Genomic DNA, 17,584 nt, shown 5'->3' on the forward strand with positions numbered 1-17,584 from the left:
GGAGTGGCCATACTGGTTGCACGATCCTTCAGGGGGCGAGTGCTGCAGAGGGAGGCAGAGGTCAAAGGCAGACTGCTACTCCTTAGCTTTCAGGTGGCGGGTCAGACAATACTCATAGGGTCCATATATGCCCCTAATGAAGGGCAAGAAAGATTTCTACACTCTGCACTTGAAACCGCCACGGCCAACACACACCAACACCTGCTATTGGGGGGAGACCTGAATCTGGTATTTCACAATATCGCCGATCGCTCCAACCAGAGGGTGGGACAGGTAGGGGCGTTATCAGCAGAGGGCCATGGGCAACTTGCGGATCTGGGTCTTACAGACCTGTGGAGACACTTGCACCCACATGACACGGCATACACACATTACTCGGCGGCCCATGAGTCCTACGCGCGGCTGGACTACCTGCTTTGCTCTGCTCAGCTGGCGTCCCGCGTGCGCGAGGTAGAGATACACCCAGCCTCACTATCCGACCACTCGCCGATATCAGCGTCCTTCTTTGTCCCCGACACACCCATCCCGCAGCGCCACTGGCGCCTACGCGACGGTCTGCTGCAGTGCACTTCCACAGTGGAGAAGATCAAAGCAGCAATTAGTCAATTCCTCGCACATAATGCCAATGGTGACACATCCAAAGCCACACAATGGGCGACACTAAAAGCAGTCCTTAGGGGCGAGTTTATTTCTCTGGCGGTGGCCAACAATAAGGAGCGCGCGCAGAAAAGGGCTGAGCTCACACAGCGCGTAAGGGAACTCGAGCAGCTTCACCAACGCACCGGAGCGGCTAGGGCGTGGCGCCAGCTGTGCGTAGAACGGAGGATGCTTGCGGCGCTCGACCAAGATGTCGCGGAATTCGCGGCTATACGGCTGAAGCATGCCTACTATACCGGAGGGGACCGATGCGGGAGGCTGTTGGCATGTAAGCTGCGAGAACAACGGCAGCAGAGGCATGTCCACGCCATCCGGAATGCCCGGGGTGAGTTGCTGACCGAGGACGCTGCCATTGCAGCTTCGTTCGGGTCCTTCTACACAGAACTGTACGACGCGGACAGGCTTGGTGCGGAAGATAGCGGTGAGTACCTGGACGGGGCACTTCTCCCGTCATTGACTGAAGCACAGTCCCAGTTCCTCGACAGGCCCATTGGTCTGGAGGAGGTCATCTCTGCGATTTCCCGTCTCAAACTGGGGAAATCCCCGGGCCCCGATGGTTTCACGGCTGCCTTTTACAAGACCTTCAGCCAACAGGTGGCCCCCCTGCTGAGGGACCTTTTCAACACTTTTTATCAGGCCGGGGCTATCCACCCCGATCTTTTAGAGGCAGCGATATCGGTGATTCACAAGGCCGGTAAAGACCCCACTCAGTGCGGATCCTATAGACCGATTTCGCTACTGAATGTAGACCTAAAGATCTACACAGGTAGTCTCGCGAGCCGTCTGGCGCCGTATATGCAACGACTTGTCGAACCTGACCAGGCGGGCTTCATCCCTCAGCGGCAGACGAGTGACAACACCAGATGCGTCCTCCACCTTATTGAGGCGGGCTCCCGCACGAGGCCCGGATGCATGCTCCTGACGATAGATGCTGAAAAAGCATTCGACAGGGTGCACTGGCCCTACCTTGAACAGGCGCTCCGGAGATTCGGCCTCGGAGAGATTACCCGGAATAGGATATTTAATTGCGATCGTCAGCCCACCGCGAAGGTACGGGTTAATGGCCACACCTCCCCGCGCTTCCCGATAGGTAGGGGGACCAGGCAGGGATGCCCGCTCTCCCCTCTCCTGTTTGCGCTCTATATGGAGCCGCTGGCGCAGAGAGTTAGACATCACCAGCGCATCAAGGGCATCCCTTTCGGGGGTGATACGCACAAGATCAGCCTGTATGCGGATGATGTTCTGCTCTCAACGTTGGGAAATCGGTGGCCCTGAACGTGTCCCTGCCCCCCGACGTATTCGCAGATGCCGAGGCTGAGTTCGCTCTGCAGTGGTCCGCCTCCACAGTCCCCTACTTAGGGGTTCTACTGGTGCCGACGGTGCGGGGAACAGCGGAGGCCAATTACACCAGGTTGAGCACACAAATAACTGAGACGTTGAGGAAGTGGAACCGCCTTACGCTCTCCTGGCTTGGACGTATTGCAGCGGTCAAGATGACCCTTCTGCCACAAATTTTATACATCTTCCAGACCCTGCCCCTACGCCCCCCGACGGGCTGGCTCCAAAAGACGCAACCGGACCTGACACGCTTTATCTGGAACGGACGTCGCCCCCGCTTCAAGCAGCGGATAGCGACTCTCCCACCTGCACATGGCGGCGTGGGTATGCCGGATCTCACACTGTACTTTCAGGCGGCACAGATGAATAGTACCAGCTGGAGTCTAGCAAACACTGGCTCTTCCAGGACCAGGCGGTGGCCGGTCGACCGCTCCAGGGTATACCCTTCCTGCCGCGATCCCATAGGCCCCCCAACCTCTACGCTTCCTACATCACAAGCACGGTGATGAAGGTCTGGGACCAAGTGGCAGTCCGGAGTGAACTCACTTCGTTTCCATCTCCGCTGACGCCCATATTCGGGAATCCCGACTTCACCCCGGGCCTTGACACACAGCGCTATAAAGCATGGAGGTCCACTCCCTGTAAAGAGGTGGGACACATGTTCAATTTGGAAGGCATCCTCTCTTTTCAGAAAGTGAAAGAGGACTATGGGATCCAAGAGGCGGACAGGCTCCAGTATTTACAGGTGCGTCATTGGGTTCTTCAGCCTTCAGTTCGGCCAGGAGCGCAGCGATTCCTTACCCCCTATGAGAAATGGCTCCTCACGCGCAAGTCAGAGAAAAAGCTGCTTTCCGACCTGTACCAACACTTGCTCCTCCCTCATATATACACCTACCATCCGGGGAAAGCCAGGTGGGAGGAGGACCTGGGAAGGCAACTTAAGCGGAAGGAGTGGGAGGGGATTAACCACAGGGCCAGGCACTCGGCCTATCACACTGGCCTCACCGAAACCCTGACTAAAGTGGCCATGTATTGGTACCATACACCGGCGCGTCTCCATCACTGGGATCCCAAGACCAGCGATCGGTGTTGGAGGGATGTGGAGAACGGGGTACACTCGTACACCTACTCTGGGACTGCGCGAAGCTGAGGCAGTACTGGGACACCATTTTAGATCTTGTGGATGCACATCTAGACACCCAGCTCCCTAGGTTCCCGGCCTATATCCTCCTTGGTCTGCCGAACGCACTAATGTACCCTTTGAAATCCATGCGGGGGAGGTTAATTGCCATAGCGCTGGGTGCCGCAGTACAGAACATTGTAGCACGATGGAGAGATCCCCAGCCCCCTATTCATCTGGGTTGGCTACACAGACTTTGGACAGTTTTGGGGATGGAGAAGCTGTCCCTGACAGCGGCAGGACGGGGCGAGGAGTTTGCAGATATTTGGAGGCCATTCTTGTCATTGCTCACCGGGGAATTTAGGGAGCTGAGTTGTCCCCGATACCTGAGACTGTTGCACCTAGTGGACACCCCGCTACCAGAGCGTAAGAAGGAACCTTGCCGGCGCAGAGCTCAGAAGGAACAAATTTAAGTACTGTCCTTTGCGGGTGGCTGGGCTGTTTGGGGTTCTGGGTGGATCACTGGACGGATAAGAAGGGGGTGTGGGGGGGGCAGTTTGGATGGGTTGGGGGGGCTGTTTGGGGATTGAATTGGAGGTTCAGCTACTTTCAGCTTCCGACACGTTGCACTACTTTTTGACGCGGCCGGCCCTTCTGGGTTGTAGGCGGCTTGCTGTGTTTAATAATCCTGATTGTCCGCTGTGCCCATTAAGTTTTTCATCTAAGCATTGTACTGAAGTCGCCGGTGCGCCGGTGAGCACAGGTTGGTAATCATTTTGCTCTGAATAAACAGATTTAATACTAAAAAGTAGATCATATCTAGTTTTTCCTGGAAAGTAATGGCTGGATGATGAGAGAGGCAACAAGAGAGCCCAATCCCCTGTGTCTTGACGTGTTCATCATCATGAACCCCCATCCATGCCATGCTATATTTACAACAAGTGGCATCTCAAGAGAAAAAAGTCCCAGAGATTAAACCGATCTAAGATTCAAATACGCAGCCAAAGCCCACCCAACAGCCATAGGGGCCAAAAGTTCAAGAAATCCAAACTGCAGCAAACAGTCATAAGGTAGACTGAACCAAATTCATCCACGCAAGATGATGATCAATAACAAATGTAACAGAAGGAACAGGCCAATAAAAATGACTAGACTCCATATGGAGGGCAGAACGGGAAGCCATACATTCAATTAATGTATCAATTAAAATAGCCTCTGTCAAAATATAGATCCACTTATCCTACCACTCAACGTAAATCCTAGAAAAGAAATTCTTGACCCTATACATATATTGATAAAAAATGTAGTCCGAGTAGAAGAAAAAGTCTTGTCAATCCCTGAAAGCTAAAAATATGATCAGAAAAATTGTCCCAAGGACCTTCTACAGGTCTGGCTTGAAGTACATGAAAAGGATCAGAATGAGTGGTCGATCACCACGGACCAATTTCTAATAGTAACAATAAATAGCTGACTCTTTCAGTACATTGCACAAACACAGACACTTGAGTGCCCTGAGCAAGACTGAAGGATACAATATTTATACACTTAAACTTCCAATGACACAAAAAATAGGACGGCAGAGCGTAGAAAAGCTCTGGAATGATCCTCCCAATCATTTGGATGCAATGAGAGAAAACCACCAAACATGTTCCATTAGAACAACGAATAACTTCACTGGAGGCTTCTCAGTTAGAAATGGAAGAGATTCACATAAACAGCAGAAATTTGTCAGAAATCCTACAGTGTGCAAGAGAATTTCACCCCAAAAGACAACAGGCTTTAAGCCATGTGGGAACTGCACAAACAAATGTCTGAATCAAAGTAAAGAAGAGGGGACCAGTTAAGGTCCAGTGCCCGTGCTCCTAATGTTAAGACGTCTACTCAAAACAAAGGGGCACTGTTCCAAAGGAGGGGTATCATGTCACCCACCCCTCCATAGAACACTTTTTATTGTTACACCTAGATAATTTTAAACTACATTGCACGCACTTCATCGCCCTCCATATAGGACCCCTACACCCGCATGCATCATATGGCATTTCTCTAAAAAGATCTCAGTTAAAGTGACCCTTCGGGGGACCCAATGTCATTGCAGCGCCGGCCCGATGAGGAGCACCACCCGATGATAAAGCATGACATCCCTCGGGGTGTGTGAGGGCCTCAAGAGGCAAGACTTGCTCTTCCCTCTGACAAGTGGGCCCTAGCACCTAGGAAACCCTTGTCTTTTGTTTTCCCTCCCTCTCCCCTGTTTTCTCCTCTCGTTCTCTGGAGTGGGTGGGTGGGTGACACATGACACCCCTCCTTTGGAATAGTGCTCCTTTGTTTTGAGTAGACAGACAAATGTCTTTCAGATCCCCATTTGATATGCCATGGGTCAAGTCACGGGCTGCAGCACCAATGTAACAATTAACCCGAAAGCAATCAGCAACCGAAAGGTGAAACTCTACATCACCAAACTTAAGAAGACTCAACAGGATCGTCCAAGTTGAAAGTTTGATCTCTGTCCAGAAGTCACTCTAGAAGTAGCACTAGTCTTCGTTGAGATCTTAATCATGAGGTAAGTGTAAGAAGAAACATAAAAAATAAGTGAGACTCTGCCCCCTCTTGGCATCCACTTTTACCTGAGGGGGGGGGGGGGGGGTGAAGGGTGACTATACGATACCTCTTGATCTTGCTCCTGGAGTCAGTTGACTTAAGAGCCGATTCCTGCAGAATCGTATCAAGCTTCTGTGATGCCATGCTCAACCTCATTGCAACTCTGCCGACTCCTTTTGGCGTGCTTTCGGACACCAAGGAGCCGAGAGGTCTTCCTACTGGGACACCACCGGCTAGTTCATTCTCTGCACCAATTGGAAACTTCAAACCCACAACTATGCCTCCAGCTCTCACCCTATGGTCCAGGCACAGAAGAAATTGCTTCCTACGTCATGCTAATGCGTAGGGCTGCCAGAGTCCTTGACCTCGAGCTCTGCACATTGGAGGTAAAGACAAATGTATTGACAGAAGTCCTCTAACCGGGGCAGTACTCCCAGGGATGTGGAATTCCTATAGCCCGACGCCCAGGACATATTGTTTGCGGTCAAGGGCAACAAGTTTTCATGTGTATTTTGTCCTTGGGACAAGTAGGCTCAACCCCCTACAGCACACACCCTTTGGCTGCCAGTTTACAGTACCACATTATGGATCTGGGAAAGGCATTGCCTGACGTTAAGGTTATATTTGTGTCCATGTATTACTACTTTTCAAACTGGTATTTATGGGTCATTAATGGAAAACCTTTATTATTAGGGTGAGCGATCTAAGTATAAGTAAGCTCAGACGGTACTACTGACAGTGGTTCCAGCATAAAAATGTGTACACATGTTTTCAATGTTTAGCAATATGAGGCTATGCATACTGCTCCCAGAATTCTCTCTGATTAGATGCAAATATTTGCAGAAACTTGAAAGCAAGATTAATGATTCTTTGCTTTCAAAATAAAATGTTCACAAAAAATGCAAAAACATTTCTCTTAACTACTGTAACATTTTAGGTACCGTTTCTTTGCAGCATCATTTAGTAAAATGTGTTGATATATGCTAGTATTTGCCAAAAATATTCATAATGGAAAATCAGTGTCACCAGTTTTAATAAGAGGATGGGAAACATACAAATAGACAAGAATTGGTAAAGCCAGTAGGTCTTAAATTGTTGGTCAGCCTTTTGGTTTTGTCAATGCGTGACTTGTTTTGGCATGGTTTTTGTAAAACTTTATTGGTGTGGGAGCTGCCGGGCACTCGCCATTATAACAAACATTGGCAAAAGCAAGTTCCTGGCACTGAACAAAACAACTGTGTGTTGATTATGCCCATTGTGAAAGAATAGAATGCTATCACTCACAGTGAAGCTAGCCAAGAGAGAGAATTATAAAAAACACAAAAGGTCATGGTTAACGCCAGACCTAATTAAGGGCCCAATTATTAAAAGTCTCAAAAGTGCACCTATGTCCTTGCATTAAGTGCAAATATACGACTTTCGTGAATTCACAAGACTTCACAGAAGTAGGCCAAGAAATAGTATTCCTAGAAAATATTTGTGAACTGCTTTTAGCATGAGCAAATATGAAGGTGTAGATTTGCTCATGCGAAAATCTAAGTGTTTGCAAGTTCACTTTCCCTCCAAACACATTTATTCTCAACAATGGTAGAAGTTTAAGTCTACCATTGGCAAGATAAATTTCCAACCTTTCTCAGTATGGGAAAGATTAGAGAAGAGTTGGTGAAAACCCTTAAAACCTTCAAGTGAGTAGGTATGCACAGACTCATAAAGGTCATTCCAACCCTGGAACTGTTGCTTACCATTCTCTTCAGCGCCAGTATGTAGATCTGCGGAAACGTGGCAACATAAGGGAATTGCAAGTATTCAAACCCTACTTTGGAAGGAGCCCTGGCCTAATCAAATAGGCTATTTCAGAGCTATGTAATGAGATTGCTGGCATAATTTGTTGCTGCATTACTTGGCACAAAAGGGACAAGTGGATTTTGTTACAGGACAAGTAGATTTATGAAGTAACCTGCCCCATGGACAAGTAGATATTTAATTAAATTCCACACCCCTGAGACTCCTCTGAGCCTCTTCTACCTTTTAATGAGGTACTAAATGGCACCTTACTAGGTGTCTTGGCCAACTCTTGCTCTAGCTCTCCAGGTAACAGGCAAATAGTGAGGTACTATTGTCCAACTCGAGGTGACCGTGCACTCCTATCTTGGCACCCCTCCTTTAAATGTTTTGGGGTGCAGGCATCCATTATTAAGTCTAACCGCAAAACTTTGTTGACTACTCCCCCCAATAGGGTGTCCAAGCTGTTTTTTGTGAAGCATGTTTTTTCTTCCACCTTCGTGGCTCTCCTATCCTTGAATTCCAGCTGCCTCCTTGGATGCTATTCACACACCCTTTGTGACTCAGTGGCTCATGTCTACTCTGTTGTGCTTGAACATCTTCGACTAAACCTTTCAGGAAAGTTGTGCTACAGGCAAGTTCACAATTCATTATGGCTTGGCCACCAGGGATTCTATCTGGCAGGCCATGAGCACCATTTCATCATTATCCTCCATGCATAGCTATGATCAACTGTGTTCTCAGCTATGCCCGGTCCTCCCTTCTGGACATGCCCTTTGGCGGGACTGGCCTGTTTGGAGGCAAATCTGATTCAGCTTTAGGGCCGATAAAGAGATCAGGGCTACTGCACTCTCTCTAGGCTCAAGTTACATGCCGGCTAGCTTCACCAACCCTCTGGTTCCTTTTGTGGCTTTGATAGAGCTGTGCCATACAGCCAGCCTTTCCAACCCCAGCAGTCAAGGCTGTGGTGCCCACCATCTCCGCAGTCAATGTCAGCAGGCTTCCATTCAACTGCCAACTTTGCAGGCCCACCTACAAAACCCCAGAACATGCCGTTCGTGGAGCACAGCCACCCAGTGGTAGGCAAGATCCAACAATAGATATTGGGTTGCCAAGCCTGAACGTCAGTCAGGTGGAACTTGCACGTAGTCTAGAAGGGGGTTTGCCTTACACTTCCTACCTTCCAGCATCCTTACGATGACTGAACGAGGCCCATCTGTCCCTTTTGCGTATGGAAAGGCAAGCCCTTTTTTTGCCGAGGAGACTATTGGCAGGGTACCCATGCCAGAAGTAGGACGTGCTTGCTATTCCTGCTACTTTCTAGAGGCCAACAAGTATAGAGGCATTTCTAATCCAAACCTGTGTCCTCCACCAGGACAAATTCAAGATGCGCACCCTGGCATGGGTCTGCACTCAATCCTGGAGACTGAATGTCGGCATTCAAACTACAGGAAACTTATTTCCATATTCCTACCTCCTGGCCCATCGGTGCCCCTAGTAGTTCATGGTGGGACAAGATCATTACCAGTTCACTGTGCTCCCCTTTGGTATCACCAGTGGCTCTCGATGTTCTGATTCTGAAGGCTTTATTTCGATATAAAAATATCATAAAAGCATAATACAATGGATTTTTAAAAAAAACATTTGACCAAATACATAGTATTTATACAGATAAAACATTGTATGAGCAATTAAGACGAGCATTAAATTGACAAGGAAAGCCTTTTTAAACTAATTGCCCAAGACCATTTTAGGAACTTGGACACACCGCAGGCAAACAAAGTGCGTGTGTCGGACATTAAAATTCGTAATGCCACTTTGTGCTGACGAGTGCCTATTAGTCGGCATAATGGTTTGAGCCAGCACCGCCTCGGCGCTAAATAGGCCGGACATTCAAAGAAAATGTGGGCAACCGACTCAGCTCGTGTTAGGCATGTCGCGCAGAAAGGAGATCGCTGGTGGGAAGTTTTCCAGCGGGCAGTCAATTCACTTATGGGCAACATCCCTATTCTAAATTTAAAATACAGAGCCCGGTCTGCGGGGTTAGATATAATATCGAGGTACAGTTCATAGGTTGCCACAACCTTGATCTTCATAAAGTCAGTAGTGGATTTGCGATGTTTTGACTCAGTGGAGATTTTACAAGAGATCCAGTTCCAGTACATCTTCTTAAGAACGGCTTTGGGGGGATTCTCACGCATCTCCAAGGCCTAAATCCCCTAACAAACGCTTCACATCCCTCAACCACTTGAACTTAGACCAGCCCTCCATTAGCATAACCTCTAGCAGGGCCTCTGCATATGAGGCCAGCTCGGGTACACGCCACAAGCGCGCCCAAAGTAGCAAAGGGCGTAATTGGGCTTGATCGATCTACATCCCAGATCCATTAATACGGGTACTGTTGGGGTGCTCTGCGGAAGAGCCATCAAGTCCTTCAGAAATGTACTCTCTGATCTTGATAGTACTTCAAGGTTGCGCGTGCCCCACAACTCTGCCCCATACAAAGCAGCGCTAACCCCTCTTGCTTTGTAAATCTCCAAGACTGGGGCAATAGGCTTAGTTGTAGAGGAGCGTTGCTCCTTGAGGAGGGCACCACCCACCCTTTTATGGCCAAGTAACATCTTTTGGATGTGCGAATTCGAGTGCATTGAGTCCGTGAGACGGATGCCTAGGTAGTCAAATTCGGCCACCCTCTCCAAAGGCACGGAATTCAGCACCGGGGGACGGCCCAGTTTTTTGGGCGGATTCAGGACCAAGTATTTGGTTTTGTTGGTGGTAATAATCAAGCCCCTATGAGAGCAAAACTCCTGGAAGCTATTTAGAAGGCTCTGCAAACCCATGGGGGTCTTTGAGATAAGGAGGGTGTCGTCAGCGAACAGCAATGTGGGGATGCGCTTGCCCGTCAGGGATGGTGCATCTGCAGAGATTCTTAGCAGGTGCTCAACCACTCCGTTCATATAAAGAGAGAACAGAGTAGGAGCGAGCACACAACCCTGGCGAACGCCCCTTTCTACTGGGATCCTGTCAGTTTTCTCACCGTGCATGCCCCACCGCACCTGCGCAAAATTATCAGCGTGGAGCCTCACTAGTAGGGACAGGATGTATGGGGGCAACCCCATCTCGGACTGAACCCTCCACAACTCTCCCTCGGTACTAGGTCAAAGGCAGTCTTCAGGTCTATAAAGGCCAAAGACTGCCTTTGCCCTGCACCACCACCTTTCAATAGAGGAGGACCAGTCTGAAGGCCTGTTCTATAGTCCCTGTTCCGGAGCGAAAGCCAGCTTGGAAGTCCGATAAAATATTATCGTCTACCCACTGAAGCACCCTCCCTAGGATCACTTTTCCCGCCATCTTTTGCGTTGAGTCAATAAGGCGTATAGGCCTATAGTTGGCGGGGTCGTCCCCACGCCCCTTTTTTAAATATTGTGACGACCTCTGCCCCTTTCCAAGATCCAGGAACAGGTGCACTGTTGTTGATAGCGTTTAGCAAAAATGAGACCATCTTCCCCCACTCTATGTAGTTAGCGCGCAACAAATCACCCGATAACCCGTCAGGCCCAGCAGCTTTGAGGGGCACCATCGCACCCCAACTCCGGAACATCAACACCTCCTTCAACACCGCCACCTTCCCGGAGAGCTGGAAGCATGCCCAGCTCAGCGCCCTACTGAAGAAACCAACAGCGGACCCCACCGACCTCAAGAACTTCCGCCCCATCTCGCTCCTCCCTTTTCCTGACAAAGTCATCGAGAAGACCGTCAACAGACAGCTTGCCGCCTTCCTCGAGACTAATGGATCCCTCGACCCCTCGCAGTCCGTTTTCAGAGCCAACCACAGCACCGAGACCGCCCTCATCGCAGCCACCGACGACATCCGAGCCCTGCTCGACAACGGGGAAACAGCGGCACTCATCCTCCTGGACCTCTCCGCAGCATTCGACACGGTCTGCCCCCGCACCCTAGTTTAACGCCTAAGCAACATCGGTATCCAAGAGAAGGCGCTGGAGTGGATCACCTCGTTCCTTGCCGGAAGAACACAGTCCGCCTCCCCCCGTTCAGATCTGAGGCCACCGAAGTCATCTGCGGCGTCCCGCAAGGATCATCACTCAGCCCCACCCTCTTCAACGTCTACATGAGACCTCTTGCAGCCATTGCACGCCAGCACAAACTCAACATCATCTCCTACGCCGACGACACACAGCTGATCCTCTCCCTCACCAGAGACCCCGACACCGCCAGAACTAGCCTACACAAGGGGATGAAAGACGTTGCCGAATGGATGAAGAACAGCCGCCTGAAACTGAACTCAGACAAGACGGAAGTCCTCATCCTGGGACAATCGCCCTCCGCCTGGGACGACTCCTGGTGGCCCCCCGCCCTGGGCACCACTCCCAAGCCAACAGACCACGCACACAACCTGGGCTTCATCCTGGACTCCTCCCTCTCAATGACCAGACAAGTCAACGCCGTCTCCTCATCGTGCTTCAACACCCTACGCATGCTCCGCAAGATCTTCCGCTGGATCCCGACCGAAACCAGGAAGACGGTCACCCACGCACTCGTCACCAGCCGACTGGACTACGGAAACACCCTCTACGCCGGAACCACAGCCAAGCTACAGAAAAGACTCCAACGCATCCAGAACGCCTCCGCCCGACTCATCCTGGACATCCCCCAACGCAGCCACATCTCCGGCCACCTGAGGGACCTGCACTGGCTCCCCGTCGGCAAGAGGATCACGTTCAGGCTCCTCACCCACGGACACAAGTCTCTCCACGACCTGGGCCCCAAGTACCTCAACGACCGCCTGACCTTCTACACGCCCATCCGGCAGCTACGTTCTACTAGCCTCGCCCTCGCTGTCGTACCACGCATCCGAAGAGCCAACGCTGGAGGCAGATCCTTCTCCTACCTGGCGGCCAAGACATGGAACTCCCTCCCCATCCACCTTCGGCTGACCCAGGACCATCTCGCCTTTAGGAGACAACTCAAGACCTGGCTGTTCGAGCAGTAGCAGACCCCCTCCCCCAAGCGCCTTGAGACCCTTCCGGGTGAGTAGTGCGCTATACAAGTGGTATGATTGATTGATTGATTGATTTTATTACGCTCTCAACTTCTCTAGGGGTGAAGGGATCGCCCAATGTGTCCTCCAGAGTTTCAACTCGGTAAGGGCTACTGTTTGAAATTGTCTTTGTATTCATCTCATTGGAGGTGTAGAGGGAGAGAAAATGGTTATACCAAGTTTGGGCTGGGATGTTACATGTAATAAAAGTGCTATCAGGTCTGTTCCTAGTTCTAATTAAATTCCAAAACCCTTTAGAATCTCTACCCGCACTTGCTTCCTTGAGGTCAGGCCAATACCTGTCCTCCCACTCTTTCTTGGCTGCAATAATAGTCTGGGTATACTCTTTCCTAGCATGCCTGATCACTGACGGGGATTTACTTTTGACGGCAGTAATCAAGGCAGATTTTTTCCCCCTACATTTTTATTAAACCAGCCTGGTTCGTTCTTAGATCTCTTATCTTTCCCCCCTAGAGGATCCCTACTTGGGAGAAGGAAGAATTTACTCAGGGCCTTGATTGTATTACAAAAGAGGGCTGTCACATCGCTAAGTGTTTGGATAGGCGAGTCCAAATTAGTCTGAGCTGTTGCTAAGAGGGCCCCCATGGCTAGCATTTTTCCCTCGTCCAAAGCGACCCTGCACCACTTCAGGCGCCTCCTGCAGTTGGAGGGACGTATTTCTGAAGTAGAAGCTGGATTTGGGGACATACGTACACCCAGTTCCCCGAACCACACAGGGAGCAGAGTCAGAACGAGGGGATTGTGGTTGCTATCGATTGTGGGTAGAACCTCCATATCCCGCATAGAGCTCCATAGCTTAACGTCGAGGAGAATATAATTTATCCTCGAGGTGTGGTTCGCCCTGTTGTAAGTGTGGGCTCCCAAGGAATCCGAAGGCGTCCTCCCGTTCACTGCCCTCAGACCAAATTCCAGGGACAAGGAATTAAGTTGTAGAGCCCGTTGGGTCCACCGCCTAATAGGAGGGATGGTTAGTGTGCGAATTCCACTCCTGGCATCTTCAACGGCAAAGCACAGGATGTCCTCGGTCGCAAGAGGCTCAAACGTACAGTTAAAGTCCCCTGTGACCAGGACATGTGATCTAACCGGGCAGTGGCTAAGAAGATCCTTCAAGCCTGAGACTGTGGGTGACAGCGAACCTCCTTTCGACCCCCTAACATAGATATTGATAATGTCCAGGGTGAGCCCTCTCTGGGGCCCTTTGAATGAAATTCTAAGAAGGTCAGGGGAATTGGTCACCTGCTGCACAACTTGGCACCCAAGCAAGACATCAACCCATATGAGAAGGACACCTGAGGGGCGACCCTTCCCTGGGGAAGAGGGAACTGATGGTATAAAAAAAGATGAGTATCCCACCTTGTGGCAGGGTTCCCTGCACCACGTTTCTTGAAAAATGCCGATTGAATAAGCCTCTATAAAGGTATTCCAATCAGGTAGATCCAGCTTCCTGGAGATACCCGCAACGTTCCCGCTGAGAATCCTAAGAACTGGATCTGCCACAGCCGGCTCCCTGCGGGGCTCGGGCCTGGGTAAGCCCACCCGCTCAGAGAAAACTAGTGGTTGGCCCTCCCTCACAGTCCTCCCGATGCTAGAGTCGACAAAGCTGGAAGCTAAGACTGGTGACGACCTAGGACACCCTCCTGTGATTCCCTGACCAAGCAATTGGTGGATAGGAAAAAGAATGGTGAGAATTCTCCGGAAAGGAGTCTAGCCTCCCTCCCCACCCTTGCTGGCTGGCGTTTGAAGTACCCTCCTAACATTAAGGATCTGGCCATCCAGCTCACTCGGGAGAGGTCTATTCACTCTTAACCAGTGCATGGATTTATTTTTAAGCGCCTGGTAAGTTTCATGCTGGTCAGCCTTCAGGGGCGGGACATTGGTTAGGACAGCAACATAAGGCTGACACTTAGGTGTGAGGTTTACAGGAGGAGGTCTAGCAGCCTCAAAGGGAGGCTGGAAGGGCTGCTGAATGATAGGTACAGGTTCAGGGCTGTCTCTCCTAGGTTGCTCTGGGAAGCCTTTAGGGTCCTTCCCAGAACGCGGTACTTTGGACCGTATGTTATAGGGCCCCTTAAGGTTTGTAGCTATAAGAGCAGAACTGGCTGGCTGTTGCCCCGTAACCTGCGAGACACTGGTGCTGGATAACAGCGTACCAGAAGAGGGGCCAACCGGTGCTGCAGCCTGCTGCACAAACCCAGAAGTGGGAGCCGATGTAGAAGTAGGCTGGGGCTGTGCAGCATCCGGGGTTAGGGCATCTCCATGAGTGCTAACCTGCTTGCTCTCTATCAAGATGTTCTTAGCCTGTAGTTTCAACAGCGATTTGAGAGAGAAAAAATTGTCCAAGGTTGACTGCTCAAATCTATCTAATCGGTCTGCCATAACCTTAACCCTTTGTAGTACAGGGAGGATCAGGGACCTTACCAACTTCTCAATCTGCTCTATGGGGTGGGGCAAGGGAAAACCAATAGCGGAAGAGCTCGCTACTGGACCCTCCGGATGTAAGGCTAGGTTTGGCTGGTCAGGGGGTCATGCTGTTTTCTACAGATGGAATCAAAGGGTGTGCCCTCCCCAACGCTGCAATTTCCTCACCACCATTAATATATTTGACTTTAAGCTTTTTTGAGTGTTTGGCCGGCCCACCCCTTCCTCTATTGATAAGTCTTTTCCTTTTTAAGAGCAGGATTTCCAGAATTTCTAGAACCCCCACCCCTCTCTACTTTCCCTTTTGAGTGGGAGGTGCTGGCAGCATTTAATTTTTGGGGGTGGATATTATCAGCCGTGGAAAATGCGAGCGGCACAGAGGGAGAAAGAGGCTCTGGCGACTCAGAGGGAACAGGAGACTCTAACCTTGAGACAACTACCCCATTCAGCCTATCCAGGCTAGCCCTAATAGCGCCTATACTATCGCGGTCAGGGGCCGGGGGCACTCCTACACCTTGCATAGTGTTGTTTGCTGGGGATATTGCTAGTGCTGAGGCCCCTAGGGAACAACGCTTATGAAAGAGAGGTTCAAGTGACAATCTGCGTTCAGTAGAGGCAATTTCTTTCTCCAGCACAGAGAATGCACGAGTTATGAAGTTGTCCAGAGTCCCATTAACACTCCCTTCCCCCCCTCCCCCACCTTTCTACCCTTTCCAGATCTTGTTGTCCTGGGCATGGGCGGCGAGACAGCCTAAGTAGAACAACCTTCCCCAGAAATGACAATGGCCTAAAGGAAAATAAAACAGTACTTGCAAGCCAAAGGGGAAAATCAGAGTAGTCCGTGTTAGGGGGGTGGACCAGCCCGGCCTGTTCTGGCCTGTGACGGCCTAGGACGGTCCCGCCCTTGTCCCGGGCTTCTCCCGGGACGCTCCCGCTTAGCGGAGGTCAAGGTCTGTGATATAGCACCTGAGGTTACCGAGGGCGGGGCTTGCAGCCGAACGCGTGACTAGCTGTGTCAGGCAGGGACTCCTGGTACTTGGAGTCCCTGCAGCGTTCGGCGCGTTCAAGATAGCCCTCTCGCCCCCCAGTCAGCACTCACGGCTCCAACAGCAAAACAGCGGCTCCCTCCGATGATCAAAAACCACCCGCAAAGTGGGTGCAGCGTGGTGCGGGTATGAAGACAGCTCTCCCAATGGCAGCAAGTAGCAAGGGCTTCACCCGGTCCAGAAGTCGCAGAGAATCCCAAAGGCGTTGGAGAGGCAATGAAGTTTTAACAATGTTGTACGGGTGGGGCTTGCAGCCGAACCCGTGACCAGCTGTGTCAGGCAGGGACTCTTGGTACTTGGAGTCCCTGCAGCGTTCGGCGCGTTATTCAAGATAGCCCTCTCGCCCCCCGGTCAGCACTCACGGCTCCAACAGCAAAACAGCGGCTCCCTCCGATGATCAAAAACCGCGAAGCGGCACCCGCAAAGCGGCACCCGCAAAGCGGGTGCGGCGTGGTGCGGGTATGAAGACAGCTCTCCCAATGGCAGCAAGTAGCAAGGGCTTCACCCGGTCCAGAAGTCGCAGAGATGTTCATGAAAGTGATGGTGATGTTGGGTGCTCATCTTCGGAGGTCAAATGTACCAATGTACCAATGTTCCCCTGCCTCGAAGACTGGCTGTTGAAGGTGGCTGACTCACTTAAACAGTCCTCCCCCCATCTCCAGACTACGACAAACCTCCTGTTTTCTTTGAAGTTCACTATCCACATGCTGAAATCACACCGGACTCCTCCTCAGACGCCCCCCTTACGAAGCGGGTGCGGCGAGGTGCAGGTATGAAGACAGCTCTCCCAATGGCAGCAAGTAGCAAGGGCTTCACCCGGTCCAGTAGTCACAGAGCATCCCAAAGGCGTTGGAGAGGCAATGGAGTTTTAACGATGTTGTACGGGCGGGGCTTGCTGCCGAACGTGTGACCAGCTGTGTCAGGCAAGGACTCCTGGTACTGAGAGACACTGCAGCGTTCGGCGCGTTCTTCAAGATAGCCCTCTCGCCCCCCAGTCAGCACTCACGGCTCCAACAGCAAAACAGCGGCTCCCTCAAATGATCAAAAACTGCGAAGCGGCACCCGCAAAGCAGGTGCGGGTATGAAGACACCTCTCCCAATGGCAGCAAGTAGCAAGGGCTTCACCCAGTCCAGAAGTCGCAGAGTTGTTCATGAAAGTGATGGTGATGTTGGGTGCTCATCTTCGGAGGTCAAATGTACCAATGTTCCCCTGCCTCGAAGACTGGATGTTGAAGGTGGCCGCCTCACTTAAACAGTCCTCCCCCACCTCCAGACTACGACAAACCTCCTGTTTTCTTTGAAGTTCACTATCCACATGCTGAAATCACACCAGACTCCTCCTCAGACGCTCCCCTTCCTTGGAGCCATTCTTGACCCAGATTTATTTTGTGCTTTTCCTCCTGAAGAGTCCAAGACATTCAGGCAATGATCCCAATCTTTCAGCCTCTGTACTGGATTTCAGTGAGGTCGACTCAAACTATCAATCAGGAGATTTGTAGAGCAGGTCTGTCGCCCATTAGGGTATCCAGGTAATGGCAGGGTCCAGTT

At 50.9% G+C, this 17,584-nt stretch overlaps 1 protein-coding gene across 1 annotated transcript in view; it reads left to right on the forward strand.

Moving 5' to 3' along the window:
- SUZ12 (SUZ12 polycomb repressive complex 2 subunit) overlaps window positions 1-17,584 on the forward strand; it is a 910,103-nt gene that overhangs the window by 747,884 nt on the left and 144,635 nt on the right. The gene's annotated exons all lie outside the window — the stretch shown is intronic.

The sequence above is a fragment of the Lissotriton vulgaris genome, chromosome 7 (genome assembly GCF_964263255.1).
Source record: "Lissotriton vulgaris chromosome 7, aLisVul1.2, whole genome shotgun sequence".
Taxonomy (NCBI): domain Eukaryota; kingdom Metazoa; phylum Chordata; class Amphibia; order Caudata; family Salamandridae; genus Lissotriton; species Lissotriton vulgaris.